Here is a 17,778-nt window from a genome sequence, read left to right on the forward strand (position 1 = left end):
CAAATTCCCTTTTAGTCCCTAATATACTGACCTTTTCCAATGTACATGCCTATAGGAGGTTTGTGGATTCCCTTTGCCAATCTCTTTTCATACTCTCTGCTGGTCTTATTTTTTTTTGTTGATTAAAGAAAGGCAGACAGTCCAGGGAAACCTTTAATGAATTATTTTGAAAATGTCTCTGAGGCACTCCCTTGCAGTTCAGGATGAGCTTCCCTGAAAACTGTTGGATTGTTCAGGTTACCATGTTTAAGCTAATTAAAGTTTGTGTCTCACACCTCAGCCTGTTATAATTCAGGTCAGAAACTTTAAAGTGTTTTATGAAGTCCGCCTGGATCATAAGTTTTGCACTTTGAATTTGGCTAGGGTGAGCATGAGATATTTCACTTCAGGTATGATCCAACTGATCCACTAAGGAGCTTTTATCAAACAAAGTTTATTTAAGAATACAGTTAACATGTATAGAAAAAAAATTAGCAATAACTTTTACCAATTACAAACAAGACAAAAAAATCATGATATTGTATAACCCTAATTGAATATAGGAAATGTCCCAATCAAACCAATCCCATAAACAAAACTCTTTCCACAGGTTTAACACAGCAAAGACTAATGCTCACGTAATGCTGGAACTTAGCCCTTTGGTTGAATGCCGCAGTTCTCTTGAGGCACACACAGATAAGCTTGGAGTCAGAACAGCTTTCCAAAACACCAGGGTGAGAGAAACTCTCGGCAAGCCACCAACAGCAGATTTTCCAAAAGCAGCAAGAGAGAGAGAAATATTACTTTCCAGTCTGATGGTCATCCCCTTCTAAACCAAAACAGCAGCTCAAAACTGAAAGCGAAAGAGCTCCTGTCATCCCTGACCTGTCAACCAGTCTTCCCCCTAACAATGCAGGGTCATAAATCAAATATCAGAAAGTACCTGAGGCCCACAGTAAAAATAAACAAAACCCTTTTTAAGCTATTGAAGCAGCAATAAAAGGACTTCCAGCAGCCAGCCCGGCAACACTATGAAAAAAACTGAAGCTGGGATAGCTGCAGAGAACAAAATTTAAAAAAAACATTTTTTAAAGGTGCGCTAATGTCACAAGCCTCACCCTCTGCTCCTCTGGTACCTTACAAAGTGTTTGCAGCACAGAAACTGGCCATTCATCCCAATATACCCATGCCCTACAGAAGCCTCTTTCCACTCATTTCATTTCACTCTATCAACACCTGCTTTCTCACTTGTATGTTTATCTAAGTTTCCCTGAATTGTATCCATGCTCGTCATCTCAAACACTCCATGCAGCAACATGGGAACTGGGGGCAGCCATTTAGCCACTTCTGCCGTTCAGTGAGATCTTCGCTGGTTTCCAACCTAACATATTTATTAATATGTTTATTTATTTACACAACAAAAATCTATCACTCTCAGTGATAGATAACTGAAATAACAAAAAAAATAATGGTTGAGTATCTATTTTCATAGAACATAGAACAGTACAGCACAGTACAGGCCCTTCGGCCCACGATATTGTGCCGAATCTTTTCCGAAACCAAGATCAAGCTATCCCACTCCCTATCATTCTAGTGTGCTCCATGTGCCTATCCAATAACCGCTTGAAAGTTCCCAAAGTGTCCAACTCCACTATCACAGCAGGCAGTCCATTCCACACCCCAACTACTCTCTGAGGACAGAACCTACCTCGTACATCCCTCCTATATCTTCCACCACGAACCTTATAGTTATGCCCCCTAGTAACAGCTACATCCACCCGAGGAAATAATCTCTGAACGTCCACTCTATCTATCCCGCTCATCATCTTATAAACCTCTATTAAGTTGCCTCTCAACCTCCTCCACTCTAAAGGGAAAAGCCCTAGCTCCCTCAACCTTTCCTCATAAGATCTACCCTCCAAACCAGGCAGCATCCTGGTAAATCTCCTTTGCACTCTTTCCAGTGCTTCCACCTCCTTCTTATAGTGAGGTGACCAGAACTGCACACAATATTCCAAATGTGGTCTCACCAAGGTCCTGTACAGTTGCAGCATAACCCCACGGCTCTTAAACTCAAACCCCCCTGTTAATAAACGCGAACACACTATAGGCCTTCTTCACGGCTCTATCCACTTGAGTGGCAATTCTGTGGAGTTTTCATTTCTGGAAAAGGGCTTTAAAATTCTACCACCCCTTCCATGAGGAATTGTTTCTTAATTTCACTCCTGAAAAATCTGCTTCTTTTGACAATGTATGGTACCGCGTCCTAGACCCGTAACCAGTGGAAAATATCTCTAACAATCCAGGGGCGGCACAGTGGTTACCACTGCTGCTTCACAGCACCAGGGACCCGGGTTTGATTCCCGGCTTGGATCACTGTCTGTGTGGAGTTTGCACGTTCTCCCCATGTTTGCGTGGGTTTCCTCCGGGTGCTCCGGTTTCCTCCCACAGTCCAAAGATGTGCAGCTTAGGTTGATTGGCCATGCTAAATTGCCCCTTAGTGTCAGGGGGACTAGCTGGGGTAAATACATGAGGTTGTGGGGATAGGGCCTGGGATTGTGGTCGGTGCAGATCCGATCGGCTGAATGGCCTCCTTTTGCACTGTAGAATTCTATGATTCTATAATTCTATGATTCTCTTTCCCCCCCCTTAATATTACAGACACTTCAATCAAATCACCCTTTAACCTTCTAAATGCCAGAGGGCACAAATCTAGTTTGTGTAATCTTTCCTCATAATTTTTTTTTGATGAAAAAGGGACTTGTATTTCCATAATGCAAAACTACTGGAACTCTCAAAATGCTTTGCTGCCAATGAAGAGCTATTGAAGTGTTGTAATGTTGGAAACACAGCAGTTAATTTGCACTCAGCAAACTCCCATAAACAGTAATCTGATAATGACCAGATGTTTTTTTCGTGAGGTTGATTAGGTGATAAATATTGGCCAGGACACTGGGGAGAACCTGCCTGCTCCTCATCGAAATAGTGTCATGTTACATCCATCTGAATTGGCAGCTGGGGCATTGGTTTAACGTCTTATCTGAAAGCTGACACCCGTAACAGTAAAATAACCCTCAGTACAGTACTGGAGTGTCAGCCTTGATTTTTGTGCTCAGGCCCCAAATGAGACCTTGGAGTTTAGATATCCTTCCAGTACATTTACACAGCACTCCCTCCGAAAACAGCATATCCTTCCTAAAGTGTGATGCCCAGAGCTGCTCACAGTATCCCAAGTGTGATCTAATCAGGGCTTTCTATAACTGAAGCATAACTTCTATGCCCTCATATTCTATTCTATCCATTTGTCTTTTTGATTGTTTTCCGTACCTGCTCATGACATTTTTTTAAGAATCCCCAAATCTCATTTAACCTTTACCCCTTTTAGCTGTCCGCCATTAGAAAATAACCTGTTCTGTCCTTTTTAGATCCAAAGGTGATGGCTTCACATCTATCAATTCCTTTCTCTAATGTTACACTTTCATCTGCACTGCTCACAATGGCACCCATCTGGTAGCAAGTTTCACTTGCGGTTTCTCTGGAATTCTTTACTAGATTAATTAATAACAATCTTGTAGGCTTGTTTGCAAGTGGAAACATCTGCTCTAAGTCAAACTTATTAAAGATATCTATGGGTCAGCCCCTCGGTCTTATTATTTTCTAGGGAACAGAGGACTGAGATATTGAATCGTACTGGTTTGATCCCAGACCTGAAAGGTTTTTCTTGCATATAGGATTACACAACAGTACAGCACAGGAGGAGACTGTTTGGCCCATTGATTCTTGCTCCCGCTCATTCTCCTGCAACTTTTGCTCTTTCAAGCATTTGATCTAATTCCTTTTTAAAAACTCTGTATACACCACTCCAGCACCAATCCTCTTAAGTACCTTGTATGTGCATTTGAACCCTTATTTTAAAATAATATGCAAAGTAGACCTTCCCCATCAGCCAGAGCTTGCTATCTCTCTGCCCCCATTATTTTTTTTTTGTTTATATCCAATTCAATCCAATCAAAGTCCAATGCAAAGTCTGAACAAGTGAGACATTCCCGATCCAAGCTGACATGACAGGCTGGCCACTTTCTGTCTTGGGCTTGATCTACATGATTCAAGCTGATTGGAGCAGGCATTGCACCTCCTCCAAGGCTTGACCTCATTTGCATCTTAGCCAAAAGGCTTAGATGCCGCTATAAAAATTGCTTTAAATGAGTGCAGGACAGCAAAATTAGACTTGATCTTAGCCAAAAGGCTGAGAATTATTTAGCTCACAGAAACATAGTTAGCTGGCAGCAGAGAGTGAATGATCAGGCAGGTTGATCTCCCAGGCAGAGGACAAGGCTAGCCCATAGCACTTGGGGTGTGCCGATGCCTGAGATGGCAATTTGCACAGACTAGGGTAAAGGATAGCCCATGAGGTTAAACCAAGGCTTTATCTGGCAGGGATGAAGCCATGATCAAGCAGAGTACGAGGCTAGCCCATTGCACTTGGGATGTTCTGATGATGTCTGAGATGGTAGTTTGTCCGTGATAGGGGAGTGTAAAGTTTCAGGGTACCAAATGATTGGATTTATTGTTGTCACATGTATTACTTACTATACAGTGAAAAGTGTTGTTTCTTGTGCGCTATACAAAGCATACTGTTCATAGAGAACAAAACTAGGGAGTGCAGAATGTAGTGTTACAGTCATAGCTAGGGTATAGAGAAAGATCAACTTAATGTGAGAGTTAAAAAGAGTTAGAATGAAGTTTAAGAAGAATAGAACGAGAGTAAAAGATAGAATTAGAAGGTATGCTGGGCATAGCTTGCAAGAAGTCGCCTTGCTCCGGCACCATCTTGGAATGAGGTTTAAACCATGGCTTTACCCAATGCAATTTTTCAAAGCCATCTCGACTTTTTGGCTAAGATGAAGCATCAGATCAAGCCCGGGAAAGGGTGCAGTGCCTCATCCTGTCAGCTTGGTTCTTGTTTGATGGAGCTCAAGAAGGGGTGCAAAGTAGGGTGGCCATTTCCAAATTTCCAAAAAGGAGCACAAAGATGGCAGTCGCGCGTGCGCACTGACAACATCCACTCAGCCAGCCTCCCCGCGTCGCGTCATCATCGGAAACCGTCCGGAAACAGCCGAGCGCACCATTGCGTCATCCTCGGCAGCCTCCGCCCCCCCTCACGAGTCAGCTTCGGCCACCCGCCGGAAATAGCCGAAGATCTCCAGGAGAGTCGCTCCGACCAATTCCACCCACCCCCAACATGTCATCTTCGGCAGTCTCCCCCTCCCCGAGTCAGCTTTGGCCAGCCACCAGAAATAGCCGAAGATCTCCGGGAGATCCGCTCCGACCGATTCCATCCACCACCCCCCCCCCCCCCACCCCCACTGCGTCATCTTCGGCAACGTGCCGGCTCAGACCAGAACGTCATCGCGTCACCATCCGAGCTCCCCCCGACTCATCTTCAGATCCCTCCGGAAACAACCGAGCGCTTGGACACTCGCCCATTGCGTCAGCTTCAGCAAGCGCCTCCACACAGCCGAGAATGTCACCACCCACCCGAGCACTCCCGACTCATCTTCGGCCACCGATTGGGATGAGCCGAGGGCGCTGCGTTCCGACCGAGCATTGCGTCATCTTCGGAGGCGCAGAGGTTGCGTCACCGGCCTTCGGGCACTCCACGGAACGAAGCTGACTTCGGAAATCCTCCGGAAAGAGCCGAGCACCTGCCCTTTTAAAAAGGAGGACAAATTAACGTCCGGCTTGAGGAGGCGCCGGACGGAGGACAGAGCGCTCAAAAGCCGGACTGTCCGGCCTAAAGCCGGACGTCTGGCCTCCCTAGTGCAAAGTCTTGTCAGCTTGGATTTGGTTTGTCCCTCATGTGGGGACCATGATTGCACTTCCCTCACAATTAAACCATTTGTCCCCAAAACCTGTGTTGGACAACATCGCCCCATCATTGCAATGTTAATGTACTTGTGACACTAATAAATAAACTAAGCATCCACACTGCCTCTGCCTCCATTCCGCCCCACCCCCGTGCCCCGGTTTGCTGCCTCAGGCCTCTCTGACTCAGCCGGGTTTACCGCCCGTTGCCGTGGCAACCCCGCCGCCGCCATTGCACCAACCTCCGGATCCCATTGGGGGCCTCAATCTCCGCTGAAACGCCCACTTCCAGAAGCAGCCCTCGGATTGGTCACGCGTACCCCCTCCCCCTCACCAATCAGCGGCCCGGTGGGCAGCCTGACTGCGATTGGCTCCGGGGGGGTGAAGCGAACCGTTCATTGGTTCGGTCGTCGGGGCGGGGAGAAAATGTCGCTTTCTGATAGGTGCGCCTACCGAGCTGGGAGGACAGTGCGGGCTTCCCATTGACGGAGCGGAGCGGTGCGGCCATTGGTCAGCCCGGGGCGGTGATTGACAGGAGCGGGGGGGCGGGGCTCGTGGGGATCCAGGTCAGCGGTTACGTCAGCGGCTGGAAGTAGGTCAGTGGAGCCTGGGTTGCGACATTGTATCAGCGGCGGCGGTGGCGGTGGCAGCGGCAAGGCAGCACACCTGGGGGCGGGTACACCTGCCGGAACCCCATCCGTGCAAGGTGAGTAACCCAGTGCTACATCTCAGGCTGCAGGTTTTTTGAGGGGAGGGGAGGAAATGGGGCTTTGGACCCCCTTTCTCTCTGTCTGCCTCTACAGGTTAATCCAGTTAGCACTCACTTGGAACCAGAGGCACTGAATCCCCAAGACCCCCACCCCCCACACATGCATATGCATGCACACATACATGGTATGGCACGGTGGCACAGTAGTTAGCACTACTGCCTCACAGCTCCAGGAACCCAGGTTCGATCCCCGGCTCGGGTCGCTGTCTGTGCGGAGTCTGCACGTTGTCCCTGTGTCTGCGTGGGTTTCCTCCGGGTGCTCTGGTTTTCTCCCACAGTCCGAAAGATGTGCTGGTTAGGTGCATTGGCCATGCTAAATTCTCCCTCAGTGTAGCCGAACAGGCGTATGAGTGTAGCGACGAGGGGATTTCTTAGTAACTTTATTGGTGTTAATGTAAGCCTACTTGTTACATTAATAAACTTTAAACGTACATGCGCACAAACGCACGCACATGCATAGAATCATAGAACCCTACAGTGTAGAAGGAGGCCATTTGGCCCATTGAGCCTGCACCGACCACAATCCTACATAACACTTATCCCCATAACCTCATGCATTTCCCCTAGCTAGTCCCCCTAACACTAAGGGGGAATTTAGCATGGCCAATCCATCTAACCTGAACATCTTTGGACTGTGGGAGGAAACCGGAGCACCTGGAAGAAACCCACGGAGACATGGGGAGAATGTGCAAACTCCACACAGACAGTGACCCAAGCTGGGAACTGAACCCAGGTCCCTGGCGCTGTGAGGCAGCAGTGCTAACCACTGTGCCACCCGAAACATGCACATACACGCACATACATATATACATACATACACACATACATGCACACACACATGCATGCACAAAACCCTTACTGCACTTGCACCATTGCAAGAATTGCTATCAATTGGAGAAGAAAAAGCTTGAGCAAAAAGGAATAGTTAAAGTTTGTATTTTTGCCTCTCTGACAGATGAGCTCCCACCCTGCCACACACTTTTTTTGGCCTTTTTAGCAGTACTTTGTGCATATGCTCTGTTTTTGTACTGTAGACCTTGTTTTTTCCTGAGGTCTGGTAGTGTACTGTGTGTGTGATTGATCTCTGTGGTCACTGTTTGGCAGGGTTTTGAAGACAGATCTTTGCTGTCTTCCAGATCTGACATCTTGCATGTTTCCCCATTCACTTCACCCTCAACCAGCCTGGGCTTCAGTTACCTTGGCCCTAAATTCTGCAATTTCCTCCTCAAACCCCTCTTTGCTTCTCTCGGCTCCTTTAAGATGTTTCTTTTGCTCACCGGTCCAAATATCTCCTTGTGTGGAGATCTAAAATAGTAAAAAAGAGGTGCTGGAGAAACTTGGGTCGAGCAGCGTCTGTGGGGAGAGGAGCAGAGTTAACGTTTTGAGTCCAATGTGGACCTTCTTCAGAGCTGTTTGAACAGTTTTTCCAGCACTTTATCTCCTATGTAGATTTTGTTTGATAATGCTCCTGCGATGCACCTTGATGCTTTTTAACAGTTAAGCAAGGAGGCTATTTGGATTGGTTTGATATAAAAATATATATGACAAAATTTAAAATTAGACGAGCAATGCTGGATAAACAAGTCCATTTGTAAAAGAGAAAGGGACGGGTTAACATTTGGATCTGTTAACGTGGTAAATGTACTTATGTGAAAATATTTTTTCCAATAAGTTTGTAAACATGTTCAATTTTAAGAAATGTTAATATATACAAATAGCTATAGCAAATAGCAAACATGTTGCAGCTCCATAAAACTACAGTCATAATATATGCTGCCTTATATTTTTGCCTGAGTGGAGTTTGCACATTCTCCCTGCGTAATCGTGGATTTCCTCTGGGTACTCCAGTTTCCTCCCACAGTCCAAAGATGTGCGGGTTAGGTGGATTGGCTATGTTAAGTTGATCCTAGTGCCAGGGGGATTAGCAGGGTAAATATGTGGGGTTATGGGGACAGGGTCTGGGTGGGATTGTGATTGGTGCGGCCTCCTTCTGCACTGTAGGGGTTCTATGATAATGTGTAATCTTCTGGTTAGAAGTTCATTTATTGTATTGTAACCGTGCTGTGACTTCAGCTGCCTAGGCCTTAAACTCTGAATTTATTCCCAAAGCTCTCTACCTTGCTTTCCTACTTCTAAATATTCTTTAAAACCTACCTATTTGATTCAACTTTTGGTTACCTGTCCTAATAGCCCCTTGCGTGGTTTAATTTGAATGCTTTGGATTGTCTTACTATGTTATTAAGTCCGGTTCTGGTATTCGAATCTGGTAATCTGAGAATTGCATTGTGCATTCTGCCCATGCTGCATTGTAAATTGAAAATGTGTTGTTATTTTAAATTCTCTAATTGTATGAGCTGTACCTTCATTGTTAATATCGGCCTTAGCACTTGTGTCAGGTCTGTGCATTCGTATATAAGGCACCTTTCTTAACTTCAGGAAGTTAAGGACGGCACGGTGGCACTGCTGCCTCACAGCGCCAGGGACTCGGGTTCAATTCCGGCCTCGGGTGACTGTCTGTGTGGAGTTTGCATGTTCTCCCTGTGTCTGCATGGATTTCCTCCAGGTGCTCTGGTTTTCTCCCACATTTCAAAGATGTGCGGTTGATTGACCGTACTAATTTACCCCTTAATGTCAGGGGGATTAGGTAGGGTAAATACATGGGGTTATGGGGATAGGGGCTGGGTGGGATTGTGGTCAGTGCAAACTCAATTGCTAAATGGCCTCCTTCTGCACTGTATGTATAGAAAAAAAGTCTCAGCGTTTCATAGCCATAGCTCAGTGGGTAGCATTCTTGGCTCAGGATTTAAGCTTCACTGGAGAACTTTAGTAGATAATCCGACCGACACTTCAGTGCAGAACTGAGGGAATGACATTTGAAATATCGTCACTGAAATATTGTAGGGAGTTTTTTTATTCTTTCAAGGGATGTGGGCTTTGCTGGCTCGGCCAGCATTCATTGCCCATCCCTAATTTCCCCTGATACGGTGGTGGTGAGTTGCATTTTTGAACAGCTGCAGTCCCTGTGGTTTCGGTCCACTCACAGTGCTGTTAGGGAGGGAGTTCCACGATTTTGGCCCAGCAACAGCGAAGGAATGTTGATATCGTTCCAAGTCAGGATGATGAGTGGCTTGGAGGGGAACTTCCAGGTGGCGGTGTTTCCATGCATGTGCTGCCCTTGTCCTTCTAGATGGTAGTGGTCATGGGCAATTTGACCAGCATAGTCTCACAAACAGCAGTAGTTAAACAACCATAATCTATTTTACTGCTGATTGAGGGCTAAATGTTTTTTGATTTGATTTATTATTGTTACATTTATTAGTGTACAGTGAAAAGTATTGTTTCTTGCGCGCTATACAGACCGTTCATAGAGAAGGAAAGGAGAGAGTGCAGAATGTAGTGTTACATTCATAGCTAGGTGTAGAGAAAGATCAACTTAATGCAAGGCAGGTCCATTCAAAAGTCTGATGGCAGCAGGGAAGAAGCTGTTCTTGGGTCGGTTGGTACGTGACCTCAGACTTTTGTACCTTTTCCCGACGGAAAAAGCTGGAAGAGAATATACGTGCGTGGGGAGAATTTTCCTCCTTCCCTCTAATAAGAGTGACCACGGAATATTTTGCATCCATCTGAGAGGCCTCTTGGTTTAACGTTTCATCAATAGATAGTGGCAGTGCAGTGACTCTGGCAGTGCAGTACTCTCTTAGTACCGCACTGGAGCGTCGGTCAGGATTATGGTCTCAGGTTCTCCCATGAAATCCTAAGACAAGAATGCTACCTAATTGGGCATGGCCGAAATCTGGTATCATGTATATGAAATCATGGAGAGTGATCTGACTTTGGTGTCTTTATGATGGAAATAAGTCATCTACCCCTGGAGATCACTAATTAATGCTGGATGTAATTGTTCATTAACTTTTAAGTTTTATTTCCTGCAACTGGGGGACAGAGATACCAGTCTTCAGTTATCTGAGCTTAATCTTAAAAGTAATAGTGTGTTTTAATGTCAATGATATCGTAAAAATAATACATTAATTTCCCTCTTTGTAATTGTGATGGGAACTTACATCGCAAACGTGATGGGAAGATTCTTTTGAATTATGATGTGAAGGGTAAATGCCAACTGGTTTTGTGTTGTGATTTCTATACGTACTGACCTGGTGGAATGTTTCTTCCAGTTACTGTATTACTGACATTGTAATGTTCTCTGTTTGCTTTTTTTAAGAGAATGTTTACAATTTTTCTTCCAATAGCCCTTGATGGAAAGTTTTATATTACGTTGACATTTACTCTTCAACCAGCATCGCACCCTTTGATACTGCTGGCCACGTTTCTGAACATTAGTGTCTCATTTCTAATCGGTTTAAGATTTGTGTCTGGATCAAGTTCAATTAGTAGAGAACATTACTGCCAGCCCAACATATTTCTAAGAGGTTATTCTAAGAAGTTCAACTTTGATACCTTCTCCCACCAAAAGGCAAATTCAAGGCAACTGTAGTGATTGACATTGGAGGTTACAGTCAGTCGCACCCTCCTTCCACATCTTAAGGAGTGTTTCAGTCTCTGGGTCAAAATCCAGAAGTCATTAAAATTTCATAAAGCAAATCTGTAAATCAACTTGTGATATTAAAAAGTGCAGACTTGGTTCACAGTGGAATACCAAGATCCATAACAGAATTATAGAATCATCAAATTTCTACAGTGCAGAAGGAGGCCATTTGGCCCATCGAGTCTGCACTGACCACAATCCCACTCGGGCCCTATTCCCATAACCCCTCATGTTTACTGTGCTAATCCCCCTGACACTGGGGTTAATTTTAGCATGGCCAATCAACCTAACCCGAATTTGGACCCTAATTACTAGAATAGTTCCAGGAATAAAGGATTATCATAACTTGGATACTGAAGACACTGGGAATGTCTTCAGTCTTCCTTGCTCGACAGCGAGCAAAAAAGGAGATTTGGGTAAAATCTTGATGGGTTTAGATAGTAAATGAGTAACTGTTTCCAACAGCTGAAGGGCCTATAACCAGAACATAAAAGACTTGCATTTATATTCTGTATAAGCATCAGACGGACGCAAAATATTAACTGTGTTTCTCGCTCTACAGATGCTTCCAGACCTGCTGACTTTACCCGGCATGTTCTGTTTTTACAATCAGATTTCTAGCACTAGCAGTATTTTGCTTTTTTAATTGCATTTAAATAGCTTTTTTCACGGTCACTGGAAATCTCAAAGCTCTTTACAACCAGTTAAGTACTTTTTGAAGTTTGTATGTTCAAGCCGCTAACATGGGACTTGAACCAAGAATATTGTGATTCAGAGACAAGACCACAGCTGCCATTCAGCTCTGGAAGACACATGGACACATACTCCATAAAAGAGAAGGTTGAGGGGTCACCAGATAAAGGTTTTTAAGATTATTTCATGAAGTATGATAGGGTAGACATAATTTCCATTCGTGGATGAGTCCAGAACTAGGACCATATTTATAAGACAGCCACTAGTAAGTTCGTTAAGAGAAAACAGGAGAAACTAGAACGTGGTGCGAATGTGGAACTCGCTACAGAATCATTACAGTGCAGAAGGAGGCCATTTGGTGATGCGAGTTTGCACTGGCTTGCTGAAAGACCATTCTACCAAAATGAATAGTAAAAGTGAATTAAATAGATGCATTTAAGGGAGTAAGAACATAAGAAATAGGAGCAGGAGCAGGCCATATTGCCCCTTGCCTACTCTGCCTTTTAAGGCAATCCGAACATGATAAACATTTGAGGGAGGATGGAATATGGTGAAATGAAGTGGAGTATAAACATGGACTAGTTGGTCCAAATGTCCTGTTTCTGTGTTGTAAATTCGATGTAATTCTGCTTAATGCCAAGGCAGGTCGATTATACCCTGATAATCCCCTCCTGCACACCAAGAGGAACTCCATTGCCACCTTGTGGTGAACCATCGTTGGTTCACCACTGGGGGTTGTTACTATGTTACTGTTGGGCTAGGGTGTTGTTACTGTGGGGGTTGTACAATGTTGTTGGGTTAGGGTGTTTACCTGTTATAAGAGTTATCTTGGCACATTCCAGTGGGGTCCCGCCTCCGGTGGCGAGGTATAAGACCCCCTGCTCCGGCAGGACCCCTTCAGTCTGAACTGGTGTATTCGTGTTAGTAGTTCCATTGTTACTCTATTAAAGCCTTCAATACCGAAGCCTTGGTTCCACGTGCTTATTGTCGCGCATCAATTTAATAGAGTAACAGAAAACTCACAGCTGTACAACAAGAAAAAAAAACAGAGAGTATGGAACAGATTCTAAAACCGGATCGTCTGACACTGGACCCACGTGCGGTCGGTGCAGCTAACACATTCGACCATTGGTGGAAGTGCTTTGAGGACTACCTGGCAGCCTCGGTAGCTATCACTACAGACAGTGATAAACTCCAGGTCCTCCACGCAAGGGTAAGCGACACGATTTACCTAGCCATTCGTGCAGCTCCCACTTACCTGGGTGCCGTCGAGCTCCTAAAAAAAAAGATACACGAAGCCACCCAACGAGATACATGCTCGTTACCTCCTCGCTACACGACGTCGGCAGTCGGGCGAAACCATGGAGGACTATGCCAATGAGCTCCTGCAGCTTGCCAGGGGTTGCGACTGCAAGGACGTATCAGCCGAACAGTATATGTACGACCTCGCCCGAGACGCGTTCGTAGCAGGGGTAGGGTCCTCGTACATCAGGCTTAAATTGCTGGAAAAGGGGAAACTCGACTTGACCCAAGCAATGGAGATGGCCGTGATGTTGGAAGCGGCGTCGAAGAGCTTGGCGCTGTACCCCGAGGACCACGTGCAGTCAACGTGGTTGGAGCAAGCTCAGCTCCCTCCTCGCCCCGCTAACCCGCGCTCCCAGATCGATTCGACGACGGCGGCAGTTCCAGGTGGCCAGCGATGCTATTTTTGTGGTGGGGCCAAGCATCCACGGCAACAGTGTCCGGCAAGAACGGCAATCTGCAGCCAGTGCGGTAAAAAAGGCCACTACGGCAAAGTCTGCAGGTCCAAACCTAAAAACGGCAGTGCAGCTTGTAACCCTCCAGAACGGAGACAATCTCCTTCGGCGTCGCAGTACCCACGAGGTCCGACCACGTGCGATCCCAGGACGGCGCCATCGTGGCTGACAGAGGAGGAGGAAGACCACCAGGAGTCGCTGCGCTTGGCGCCCTCGCCCACGTGCGATTCATGGGGGCGGCCATCATGGTCCACGACAACTAGGAGCGACCAGCAGGGGTCCTCAGCATCCACATCGGCAGCATGCAGTGACGCCCAGGGGCCAACGGTGGCGTCGATCTCCCTGGATCAGACCAGGCACTACAGACTTGAACATTCTATGATGGATATAAAGGTTAGTGGTAGAACTGTGAATTGTCTGTTTGACAGTGGAAGCACCGAAAGTTTCATACACCCTGAAACTGCTAAAAGGTGTGGACTCCGGGTTCTCCCTGCCAAGCAGACAATTTCCATGGCATCACGGTCCCGGTCTGTACCGATCCAAGGACGATGTATGGTAACTCTTGAGGTACAGGGCACAATTTACGAGCAATACAGGCTCCTTGTGTTACCTCACCTTTGCGCGCCAATTCTCCTCGGACTAAACTTTATGGTCCACATGAAGAGTGTGATCCTACAGTACGGTGGGCCACTCCCTTCACTGGCAGTAGGGAATCAGCCGCAGCCTCCAAATTGCCCAAAGCGCCCCGCATGCAATCTATCCACCCTGAAAATCACTACACCATCCCTTTTTAAAAATCTGGTACCTGGCTGCAAGCCCATCGCTACTAAAAGTAGGCGTTACAGCGCTGAGGACCGGATCTTTATTAGATCTGAGGTTCAGCGGCTCCTCAAGGAAGGGATCATACAGGCCAGTGCTAGTCCGTGGAGAGCGCAGGTCGTGGTAGTCAAAAGCGGGAACAAACCTCGGATGGTCATCGACTATAGTCAGACCATTAATCGTTATACGCAGCTGGATGCGTATCCTCTCCCGCGCATTTCTGATATGGTCAATCAGATTGCGCAGTACCGAGTGTTTTCTACCATAGACCTTAAGTCCGCCTACCATCAACTCCCCATCCGCCCAGAGGACCGACAATATACGGCTTTTGAGGCGGATGGTCGTCTATACCAATTCCTCAGGGTTCCATTTGGTGTCACCAATGGGGTCTCGGTCTTCCAGCGTGCTATGGACCGAATGGTGGACCAGAACGGGTTGCGGGCTACCTTCCCGTACCTGGATAACGTCACCATCTGCGGCCATGACCAGCAGGACCACGACACGAATCTCCAACACTTTCTGCGCACTGCATCTCGCCTGAATCTGACCTATAACAGGGAGAAGTGCGTATTCCGTACGCGTAGGTTAGCCATCCTCGGATACGTGGTGGAAAACGGGGTCATTGGCCCTGATCCAGACCGTATGCACCCACTCACTGAACTTCCCTTGCCCGCTAGCACGAAAGCACTGAGGAGATGCCTCGGGTTCTTTTCGTATTATGCACAGTGGGTCCCCAACTACGCGGACAAAGCTCGTCCGCTCATTAAGTCCACGACCTTCCCACTTACGCCGGAGGCCCAATTGGCCTTCAAGGTTTTGAAGAGCGACATCTCGAAAGCCACGATGCACGCGGTGGATGAATCCATTCCTTTCCAGGTGGAGAGTGATGCATCTGATTTCGCCCTAGCCGCCACACTAAACCAGGCAGGCAGGCCCGTCGCATTCTTTTCCCGCACCCTTCAAGGCCCAGAAATTCGGCACTCAGCGGTGGAGAAGGAGGCTCAGGCCATTGTGGAGGCAGTCAGACACTGGCGCCATTACCTGGCAGGGAAGCGGTTCACCCTGATCACGGATCAACGATCCGTGGCGTTTATGTTCAGTAACACGCAGAGGGGCAAGATCAAGAACGATAAGATCTTGCGGTGGAGAATTGAGCTCTCCACCTATAATTACGATATTATGTATCGTCCAGGGAAGCTCAATGAGCCCTCGGATGCCCTCTCGCGCGGAACATGCGCCATCATGCAGGAGGACCGCTTGAAGGCTCTCCACAATGATCTGTGTCATCCTGGAGTCACCAGACTCTACCACTTCGTCAAAGCCCGCAACCTGCCTTACTCGGTGGAGGATGTCAGGTCAGTGACTAGAAGCTGTCGGATTTGCGCAGAATGCAAACCACACTTTTATCGACCAGACCGGGCACAATTGGTCAAGGCCACTCGCCCTTTTGAGAGGCTGAGTGTGGATTTTAAGGGCCCCCTTCCCTCAACGGACCGGAATGTCTATTTCCTCAACATAATAGACGAGTATTCCCGGTTTCCGTTTGTTGTCCCCTGTGCGGACACGTCGACTGCCACCGTCATCAAGGCTTTCAGTGAACTTTTTACCCTGTTCGGGTACCCCTGCTACATTCATAGCGACAGGGGCTCGTCGTTCATGAGCAACGACTTGAGGCAATTCCTGCTCTCATTCGGGATTGCCTCTAGTAGAACCACGAGCTACAACCCTAGGGGTAACGGACAGGTGGAAAGGGAGAATGCTACAGTCTGGAAGGCTGTCCTACTGGCACTGAAATCCAGGGGCCTTCCAGTCTCCCGTTGGCAGGAGGTCCTTCCAAATGCGCTCCATTCTATCCGCTCCCTCCTGTGTACGGCAACCAATGCTACTCCCCACGAGAGGATGTTCTCATTCCCTCGGAAGTCGTCCTCGGGAACCTCATTGCCAGCCTGGTTGACGTACCCAGGACCCGTCCTTCTGCGGCGACATGTGAGGGCTCGCAAGTCCGACCCCTTGGTCGAACCGGTCCAACTCCTCCACGCCAACCCTCAGTATGCCTATGTGGCATATCCTGACGGGCGAGAGGACACTGTCTCCATTAGAGACCTGGCGCCCGCAGGGGACGTAGCAACTCCTGTCGCTCCTATTCCCCCAGTCACGAATCCACTACTCCTCATTGCTTCCCCAGACGTGGCGCGGTCAGCACCGGGACCAGTGCATAACACTTTTACTCCCATGTACAGCTTGCCTGAGACTCGGAGATCGGCGCCACCATCATCACCACCACCACTACCACCAAACGTTCCAGGATCCCCTGCACCATCGCCTCACCAGGGCCGGCCGGCCCGGGAGTCCTTGAGGGGACAGCCAGACGTTGCTTTGGAAAGAGCGCCACTACAAGCACCTGCTCCGGTTTCGCAACCGGTGTTGAGGAGATCGCAGCGTCGGTGCGGTCCTCCAGACCGTCTGGACTTGTGAATCCTGTGATTTGTCTGTTTATATGACCTGTTTTTCGTGCACCCCGCCACCTTTTGTTCTTAAAGGAGGGGTGAATGTGGTGAACCATCGTTGGTTCACCACTGGGGGTTGTTACTATGTTACTGTTGGGCTAGGGTGTTGTTACTGTGGGGGTTGTACTATGTTGTTGGGTTAGGGTGTTTACCTGTTATAAGAGTTATCTTGGCACATTCCAGTGGGGTCCCGCCTCCGGTGGCGAGGTATAAGACCCCCTGCTCCGGCAGGACCCCTTCAGTCTGAACTGGTGTATTCGTGTTAGTAGTTCCATTGTTACTCTATTAAAGCCTTCAATACCGAAGCCTTGGTTCCACGTGCTTATTGTCGCGCATCACACCTTCTCTGTGACTGCCTCCTGTGGCCACTCCCAAATCCAGCACTGCCTGTTCTTGTTCCAGTTGTCACACTTTTATACATCACACCAGTTTAAAAAATGTAAGAACGCACGGGATAGGAGCAGGAATGGACTATGCAGCCCGGTAAGCCTGCTCTGCCATTCAATATGATGACTCTTGACCTTGGGCTTCAACTCCACCTTCCACCCGCTCCCTATATCCCTTGATTTCCCTCAGAGATATGCATTTATATAGTGTCTTTCCAGATTCCACGACGCCCCAAAGCACTTTACAGCCAGTGAAGTACATTTTGTAATTATAGCCATGGTTGTAATGTAGGATTTGTGCACAGCAAGCTCCCACAAACAGCAACATGATCATACTAGATAATTTTGGTGATGTTGTTGCAGGGATTAATGTTGGCCAAGAGAACACAGCAACTTTGTACTCAAAATAACAGCAGCATGGATCTTTTATGTTCCTCGAGCATTATTTCTTTAACAGTTT

At 47.3% G+C, this 17,778-nt stretch overlaps 1 protein-coding gene across 1 annotated transcript in view; it reads left to right on the forward strand.

The window, feature by feature from the left end:
* The first annotated feature begins 6,427 nt into the window (after positions 1–6,427).
* The window catches only part of LOC144499194 (basic helix-loop-helix ARNT-like protein 1), a 77,135-nt gene continuing 65,784 nt past the window's right edge, over positions 6,428–17,778 (forward strand). Inside the window, exon 1 of the mRNA XM_078221298.1 lies at positions 6,428–6,550. The gene's annotated coding sequence lies outside the window, so the exon portion shown is untranslated. The remainder of the gene's footprint in view (positions 6,551–17,778) is intronic.

Source organism: Mustelus asterias, chromosome 9 (assembly GCF_964213995.1).
Source record: "Mustelus asterias chromosome 9, sMusAst1.hap1.1, whole genome shotgun sequence".
In the NCBI taxonomy this organism is placed as follows: domain Eukaryota; kingdom Metazoa; phylum Chordata; class Chondrichthyes; order Carcharhiniformes; family Triakidae; genus Mustelus; species Mustelus asterias.